Raw genomic sequence first — 9,315 nt, 5'->3', positions numbered from 1 at the left:
TTGAGACACTGTTTTCCAAATGAATGTTGTTCAGTGCTTTGGCGCAATGTATTTTGTTTAAAGCACTATATAAATAAAGGTGATTGATTGATTGATAAAAGCGGCCGTTTGTTTGCATGCTTTGTTATTCAAATTCAAAAGCATGGATGTTTTAACTATAGAATAAGTGATACTGATCATAATGATTTTATTTATCAAGACTCAAAATTAATCGCACATAAATACACTTTATATTTTATTTATTTATTTTTAACGCTTATGAAAATAGCCTGCTTATTCAGTAGAGTCTGTTTCTGTTTATTTGTAGTCACAGTGGCCTATACGTCACATTAAGAATGAATGATATCTTTATTTTTATAAAGGATCCCGAACAAAAACATTATTATATTTTTATAATAGGCAACATGAACTAAACTCTCGAGACGAGGCTTGTGATAGATAATATAAGTTAGTAAATACACGATTGTGATAGAGAATAAGAAGCTGACGTCTGATTTCTTCAAGCGGTCATATTTTCCATGTTTAATGTTAATGCCCAGCGTGCATAGTCTTTTACATCGCTTATAAATATTTCTGCCCTGTATGGTGATTATAATCCACATTGGATCAAGTTATTTCAAACACTCGCTGCTGACTGAAAGTGAGTTTTGAGCTCAACTTATTTAAATAAAGCGTTTAATGCTGGCGTTATAGCGGCTATCTTTCTGAAATGATCCACAGCGCAGACTCTCTATTTTTATAAAAGCTCCCAAACAAAAATCATTATTATATTTTGATGATATAACGTGGAGCTAAACTCACGAAACAAGACGACAGATAAAATGTTACTTAATAAATACACAATTGTGATAGAGAATAAGATGCTGACGTCTGATTTCTCCAAGCGGTCATATTTACCATGGTAGGCTAATGTTAATGTTTATCGTGCATAGTCTTTTACATCGCTTATAAATATTTCTGCCTTGTTTAGTGATTGTAATCCACATCGGATCAAGTTATTTCAAACACTCGCTGCTGACTAAGAGTGAGTTTTGAGCTCAACTGATTTTAAAAAGCCTTTAATGCTGGTGTTAAAGTTGTTTTCTTTCTGAAATGATCCGCGCTGACGCTCTCTAGACACGGAGAAACTCCGCCTTTGTTCATAACTCCTCCTCTAGCCCCAGCTGGCCCGCTTTGGCCCAAGGATTTCGTCGGGCCGAAAAAACCTGGCCGTTGGCCCCGAGGAAGCCCCGGCGAGGCACGATCAAGCCCCGGAAGTGACAGTGGAAACGCGACTGGCCCTGGCACGCACTAGCACGCCCGGTCCTAGCTCGATAGTGGAAACACGGCTATTGAATAAACATTGTTTTTCCATCTGAATCATCATTATGGTTGATATTGAAATTTCAATGCAAAATAAATGTTGAATCACCATTACCATATCGATGAAAACCTGATGTTATTAATGTTGATGGAAACAATATGGGACAACATTGATCTATAGTTATCTTTATGATTGATTAAGCATTGATATTTGGTTACCGCGGGTGATCCCTGAATGTGTTGAAAAGTAATTGATGTATAGTGGACAGAGAAACTATGCGGTTGTTGAAAAGTCATCGAAATATAGTTGACCGGGAAATATGATTGAAAATGCATCGAAATATAGTTAACCGGGAAATATGATTGAAAATCCATCGATTTTTGGTTGACCGGGAGATCAACGGGTGGTATACCCAACGTACTGCACCGGACACAGCTCATTTCTGGACCCTTGGCACAAGCGTACAGGTAAGCTTGCTTAATATTCGATATGAACCCAGACAGCACAGGCACGCGGTGTGTTTTTATACAGTCTGTAGGCAGCTGAAGAGACTGGCTCATTTTCAAACAGTGTTACCGTTAACTTGTTTAGACAACGGTCACGGTAAATTAATGTTAAAGCCTTGCGTTTCCAGCAGTTTCTCGGATGGAAATGTAAAAGCGGTTTATTAAAGAGAAGTCCTCACTGCTTTATCGTCGTGTTTTTCACTCTTTTACAGGCTGCCAGAAAGAATCCGTCTCTATAATGAGTGATTATTGAATGAGGCTGTACATTATAAATGTAATGTTTTAACTCGAGATGTTTGTTTGTGTAAATGCTGTGTGTGCGGTGAGTTCTGCGCGAGCGGGGAGCAGAGTTGCCATGGAAACGGGGCGTCAACACAAAAACCGTTACTGGCAAGCAGTAATCTCCATCTCTCGCTGGGGTTTACACTGTTTTAGGTAAGTTTAGTCGCTAAAATCATACAAATATGATATACAAATGTTCCTGACACGTTTCTTACTTGTTATTGACATATTTCAATAAAATTTATTTTATAGAAATGGTTTAGTGTCTTCGAAAAAGTCCGTTAGCGTCTTAACAGTTTTCAGGTAGGCTAACTTTGAGCTCTTGTTGATGAAACTCTGGGCTTTTCATCAAATCTTCGTGTGTGTATGAGATATTTTGATGGCTCTGAATGTTTTGCTGTTGATTTGTCAGTGTATTTTTTTTTTTGGAAAAGGCTGATTTACTGAATCGATGACGTCACTTACACTGAGAGTGTAACGTTAATCGGCTGAAAACAAGTCCACATGAGTTTTGATATTTCATGATAAACAGATATTAATACAAATTATTCTGTGATTTCAGGATGACAGAAAGAAACTCTACAGAACAAAGTGAAACTCCCAAGATTTTTGAAAAGAAAATTGGTGAAAATATATTCTGAGAAAGGCATATTAATCTATTTCATGAGCTTCTTCAGTAGGGGTGTCACGATTTCGATTTTAAATCGAAATCGATCGAAATTAAGTCACAGTCTCGAACTTGCCACGCCCCCATGTTGTATGACGGCAAATCAATGACAAAAATAACCGAGCATTCAACTGATGCTGGCGCGCGCTATGGCTTCCGCGAGAGGAAAACTGAATCGGATGCGAAGAAACGGGAGCCCGCGAGCTCATTTCAAACTCTCGCGCGCGCGTGACATGTACTCTGCGCGCAATAAATGCCCTCGCGCGCGCATGCTCATTCCCCACATCCTCGCGCTCGATCATCTCACCTCTGCTCGCGCGAACAATTTTTGTCAGTCGTGGGGCGGGGCTTGCTGTTTTAGTTGTTATCTCAAATGTCATTGGTTATTCCCCTTTTCCTAAAGTCAGTATTCGACGCCTGATAGAAAATGATTAATAATTCACTTGACTTGAACCATGACTGACTTCATCAGTGGACCAGATACATGCGAGTAATAATTTCTTTTGCTTGTTTAATTTATTTTTGTCTTTAATGTAATTTAATGCATTGTTTATAGAGTAGATCTTTTGTAGATACTTGATTAACTGGAATTCTTCTGATTGCTAGTGATTGCAGTCTTGTAATAAGAGATACATATATTTTACAGACTGTAATGATGCACACACACCACACACACACACACACACACACACACACACACACACACACACAGTACATACATATATATATATATATATATATATATATATATATATATATATATATATATATATATTATAAATAAATCTAAATGAATGACAGAAGTGTTTAACAAGTGTTTTATCTTTAATCTTTTAAATAGATACATCTTAATATTTGAAGGTTAGTTTAGTCATTTTTTATTGTTTTTGTTTGTTTTGTTATGAACTTGAATGTCATCTTTTGTGACTGCACTTACAAAAGAGAAACTGGATGGCAGTTTATTTTAAGTTTTCAATTGACTAAAGATATACGTTATTGTTACATTATGTTGTTAATAAAAGTTTTCAATTTGACAGTGTAATGTGGTACATTGCAAACAAAGGTCAGATATTATATTACATAAAAGTCTAGTTTGAAAAATGACAATCTGTGCTTTAAAGAGAGTAAATGTAAAAATCGAGAATCGAATCGAACCGTGACCTTAGAATCGAATCGAGGATTTGGAGAATTGTGACCCCCCTATTCTTCAGTTCACCTGTATTTCTAAGTCAGTAACTTATCTCCCTTCAGAAACGTGGCTGACGGGAGATACTGACTTAGAAATACAGGTGAACTCAAAAAGCTCATGAAATACTCATGAAAGAAGCTCATGAAATACATTAATATGCCTTTTTCAGAATATATTTCACCAATTTTAAGAAGTCCCTGACATCAAAACGTAAGTCACACTCAACCTAAAATTAAAAATATAGATTTCGTTATTTTAAGATTATATTATTAGTAGTAGAATTTGTATATCACATATGTTATTATTGTTGTTATATATTATTCTGTCTTTTATCTGCATTTTACCTCTGCTTTATCTTGTTTCCTTCTAATGAACCTGGAACTGCAGAGTAAATATTGTTGTCTCTGTGTCAGATGGCTTGTTTTGTTCCTGGATTCTTCAGTGATGATGAGCAGAGTCTGAGTGAACCTGCTGTCAGACAGTGAGTACCCTGAGTACCCTGGGGTTTCAGTCAGGGCCTTCAGTAAACAACTGAATCGAACAAAATCCTTAAGGGTTAATAGTTACTAGTTAATATATTATTAATCACTTATAAATCATTGAAATGTCAACATTGTACTATTATCTCAATAAACATTATAAATCATTTACAAAGCTTTCTGCACCCCTAATCTAAAGTGTAAACTACTCATCAGTTGTACTCATCGGCTTTCATTTGCTTGTGGATGTTTGCATCGCAAGTGATACAGCATTGTACTTGCACAACTATTTTACTTCATTTTAATACCGCGCAACATATTTTGCAAGTAACTTCATTGCCCTTTGTCGAAATTGGTCTTTTCGCTCGCTTCATTTGGCTTGCTCAGCTAAATATGTCTGTAGGCGTGTGGTTGCGTGTGTCAATGCGCCCAGTTAACACACACGCACGTGCCTGAGGTGTCTGTCGTTGCTAGGCATCCATCAGCTGGGATCTCTGTTACAACAAGGACATTTCAGTAAAGGATTTCCACCACTGAAAAACCCTTGCTGTAACTCTGGTACAGGATTTATTTTCGAAGAAAAGTAAAACAAACCCTGCAGTGTTTTTGTGCACCCCGTTTTTCAAAAACAATGGGGAATTTCACCCCGAAGGAAGCTGATTGAGTCGGTTCTAGTCACATGACCTGGTGTGCTTGCTTTTTTTTCTTGGTGGAAGCTGTGCATTTGTTTAGCTAACAAATATAAAAAATGTATTCAAAATGGTGTACAATTGTTTAATTATGTCATCCTGGTTAGGGTTGGGCCGATAGACGATTCCATCGCCGATGGCTGATAGACATCACGATGCTGCGCCGGCAAACAGCTTCATGAGCTCCAGTATCTCGTGCGTGCATCCGTTGTCATGCAACAGAGAAGTTGCGTCTATGGACAGTTGTGAACGCGCTGACAGCTGGTTGCCCAGGCTTTGGGTTAAAGGTAATACTGTTGTAAGTAGTGTTCATTTTCTTGTACAGACCAATAATTTCTCTTCATTAGATCTCAATGTGTCACCAGGAGCCACCGGTATTTGGTCCTGTTGTTTTTTTCTCAAAAACCAGCAGCCGCTGACTTGCATTTAAGAATCACCAAGGGCAACGGTTTCACCTAAAAACCTTTACTGTTCTACTGCAAAAACCTTGGATGACCTGAGGGTGAGTAAATTAACAGCAAATTTTCATTTTGGGGTGAACCATCCCTTTAAATGCAGAGTAAATTTCCCTACATGCTCAGTAAAAGTAATCAGCCAATACACTGGTGACGGGAATGACGACGCCCAAAGCAGCAGAACTGTACAAATGCTGGACATCCACACACCGCACCACAGTATTATCAACTAGAGATTGACCAATAGTGGATTTTACCAATACTGATAGCTAGGTTGGACCACACTGGCCAATATACCAAATTTATCAACCAATAGTTTTTAAAATGGATACTGAATGAAAACTAAAATAGAGCTTTTCTATTAAAAAAAAAAATCAGTAAAAGTACTGAACCATACTTTTTAAATGAATAAAAATGTAATATTAATATTAATTATTATATTGATCATTAAAGTTATTTCATAGATTACCAATGTTAAAAAAAAAACTTTAAAATGTAAAAAGAAACCTATTAGTAATAGTAATGAACACACTCTAACAAGGAACAATACTTCTGCAGCTTTCCTTAATGTTACAAATGGACCCTTATTGTTAAGTATTACAATTTAATTTCAACAGTCATGCTTAAAGGGATAGTTCACCCAGATAGCAAAATTATGTAATTAATAACTCACCCTCATGTTGTTTCAAACCCGTAAGACCTCCGTTCATCTTCAGACACAGTTTAAGATATTTTAGATTTAGTCCGAGAGCTCTCAGTCCCTCCATTGAAGCTGTGTGTACGGTCTACTGTCCATGTCCAGAAAGGTAAGAAAAACATCATCAAAGTAGTCCATGTGACATCAGAGGGTCAGTTAGAATTTTTTGAAGCATCGAAAATACATTTTGGTCCAAAAATAGCAAAAACAACGACTTTATTTAGCATTGTCTTCTCTTCCGTGTCTGTTGTGTGAGAGAGTTCAAAACAAAGCAGTCTGGATATCCGGTTCGCGAAAGAATCATTCAGTTCACCAAATCGAACTGAATCGTTTTAAACGGTTCGCGTCTCTAATACGCATTAATCCACAAATGACTTAAACTTTTTTTAATGTTGCTGACACTCCCTCTGAGTTCAAACAAACCAATATCCCGGAGTAATTCATTTACTCAAACAGTACACTGACTGAACTGCTGTGAAGAGAGAACTGAAGATGAACACCGAGCCGAGACAGATAAGAAGAATCGAGGAGCTGCTGATACTGCGCATGTGTGATTCAGCGTGAAGCAGACTGACACACAGAGTGCCTGAACCGAACTGATTCTTTTGGTGATTGATTCTGAACTGATTCTGTGCTAGTGTTATGAGCCCAGGTAAACCGAAGGCCATTACGTCAAGGGCAAAAGAACCGGTGAATCGTTTTCTTCAACTGGTTTATTGAATCGAACTGTCCGAAAGAACTACTGGTGATCCGAAAACCAATGCAACCGGTTCTTCACTCGTAAACGAGTCAGTCTATTGTTCGTTATCTGTCTCGGCTCTGTGTTCATCTTCAGTTCTCTCTTCATAGCAGTTCAGTCAGTGTACTGTTTGAGTTGGTTAACCGACTCATTGCTGCATTCACTGAAATTGATTTTCATTTTACCAATATGTCAAAATCTGCCAAAAGTACTTCGTGGTTGTCTTCTATGTTATAAAGTTAGCAAAAACTCAGAGTCCAGACTATTAGAGTCTTCCAGTCTTCATAATAGAAACATCTTGCGGCACGAATGTATCAATTCAAATAAAGATAACATCTCCAGTTATTTAGCTGAGCATCAATTGTACGTTAGTACAATAAGTTTAATTTAATAAGAGGCGATCTAGAGTTTAAATGTTTTATTTTTTATTATTTTTTTATCAAGTGATCAAAGTGTTTGTTGTCGCTGCGATCAGTGGCCCGGATGCTGTGTACAGTCTGCACTGTATAAGGTCTGCAATCGGACACGCGCTTCAATCCGTTGTGGAGACCAGACGGTCTATTCGTTCCGGTGAAATTACTAAACATAAATATACACAAACGTATCCCTGTCTGATATACAACAACTGATAAACATAATCAGTTTTGATAAATACATTAAAAAAAACAAAACATACAAGTGTGGTTTAAAACCCAAACACGGACCTCTGACACGCTAGGCAAAAGTTCTACCACTGAAACATTTGAGCTGACAAACAGATATATTTTAGCTTGATATTCACTATAGGAAGAAAGTGCAGCATAAAAAATAGCATATTTTAGCATTAAAATCTCTTACACATTTATGGTGATCTGAGAGGCCGGGGGAGTAATTCATTAGCTTTAATGAGAATTTTATATTTTATAGGCCTACATTAAAGTGTATTTTGTTTCTTATATTTTACATTTATTTCTTGAATGCAACTATAACATCAACTGTAGCTGAAAAGAATAAACCACTGTATATTTAATTTGTATATTATGTTGTTTATATTCTTTGTTTTTATATTTTTAATAACAGATTGGTTACCGGAGTACTTATGTATAAAGTACATAAAGTATGATTGTGAATTTTAATTGCTGTTTTTAACAGAGATTTTTGTCTTTTCTGTTCTTTTACAGATCACTATTGCACACCAAGTAAGCAACACAACATTTTTGATTTCATTTTATTTTATTTCTGCAAACAACTTGCATCACTTGCAATTGGTTTTCCATCCCAAAACCTCGTCAAAAACTGAATGAAATGGTTTTTGTCTATGATTATTTTGTCAAAACATCTTTTGTCTATGGTAACTCTAATCTACATTAACTATTTAATTAGTATCCAGTTATTTATATTAAATTTGTGGTGTTAACAACTACTTCTGAACTAATAAAATAATAAACATAATTTTTTTTTAATCAATTGGCCTCATACATTTTCCTTATGAAAGACGTCACTGCAAGCAAATCCTTTTTGCCTCCCTTTAATTCGAATACATCCATGAACAGGCAGTTTTGAAAAGTGCTTTGAATATAGGGGAAATATGATCTAGCCTACAACACTACTGCTCCTACTGCACTACTGAATTAGTTCAAGTATATGTTCTATTTAACTTAAATGCTATATTTTTTTTGCATTGTGATTTTATCTTCTGTTTTAGATGCTCTTACTCAGCAGATGGGGACAGCTACGATCACCCAATTTTCACCCAAAAGTGGCTGCGCTATGCGCCAGACCGGGGCAGGAGGGACTGGACGACAACTTATGCAGGCATCAGATGACAGTGAAGTGTAAATAAAGAGTAGAGAGGCTAATAAACATTAATTTGATTTTAAATTGTGTGGTGTGTTCTGTGTTGTATTCAAGATTTAAAACGTTCCATTAATTTTTAACATCCTGGCTGTAGATAAAGCAGGCTATTTAATTTATGGCATTACATTTAAAATTAACATTTAAAAACGATTGAAATTCCATTGAAATCACGTTGATCCTTAGTTCAGTTGAAATTTCAACATTGTTTCAATATTCCTGATAATTGAAATACCATTGAAATTGCGTTGATCTATGGACAGAATTTCAACATTGTTTCAATATTAAATCAGGGTGCAAAGTGATGTTGAATCAACATCAGAGTTCGATGTTGATTCAATGACTTAACGTTGACAACGGAATGTTGATTCAGCATAGTTTCAATGACTGTTTGCTATCTGGGAAGTGCGGATCTGAATCAACAGATTCGCGAACAGGCTCCGAAGTGCCGATCTGAATCAAAACAATCAACAATA

The 9,315-nt window shown here is 36.4% G+C and overlaps 2 long non-coding RNA genes across 2 annotated transcripts; both read left to right on the top strand.

Annotated features, from left to right (window-relative positions):
* The first annotated feature begins 1,480 nt into the window (after positions 1-1,480).
* On the top strand, positions 1,481-2,810 carry LOC113080300 (uncharacterized). The gene is made up of 4 exons (XR_003281835.1): positions 1,481-1,770; positions 2,137-2,244; positions 2,344-2,394; positions 2,654-2,810. It is a non-coding gene; the product is annotated as an uncharacterized LOC113080300 (long non-coding RNA).
* Positions 2,811-3,911: 1,101 nt separating this feature from the next.
* On the top strand, positions 3,912-8,869 carry LOC113080301 (uncharacterized). Its single transcript, XR_003281836.1, has 6 exons — positions 3,912-4,157; positions 4,361-4,428; positions 5,223-5,402; positions 5,481-5,617; positions 8,167-8,184; positions 8,691-8,869. It is a non-coding gene; the product is annotated as an uncharacterized LOC113080301 (long non-coding RNA).
* Positions 8,870-9,315: the final 446 nt, after the last annotated feature.

The sequence above is a fragment of the Carassius auratus genome, unplaced genomic scaffold (assembly GCF_003368295.1).
Source record: "Carassius auratus strain Wakin unplaced genomic scaffold, ASM336829v1 scaf_tig00030829, whole genome shotgun sequence".
In the NCBI taxonomy this organism is placed as follows: domain Eukaryota; kingdom Metazoa; phylum Chordata; class Actinopteri; order Cypriniformes; family Cyprinidae; genus Carassius; species Carassius auratus.
Note: the sequence above shows the minus strand (reverse complement) of the source record. Positions and strands in the feature narration are given on the sequence as shown.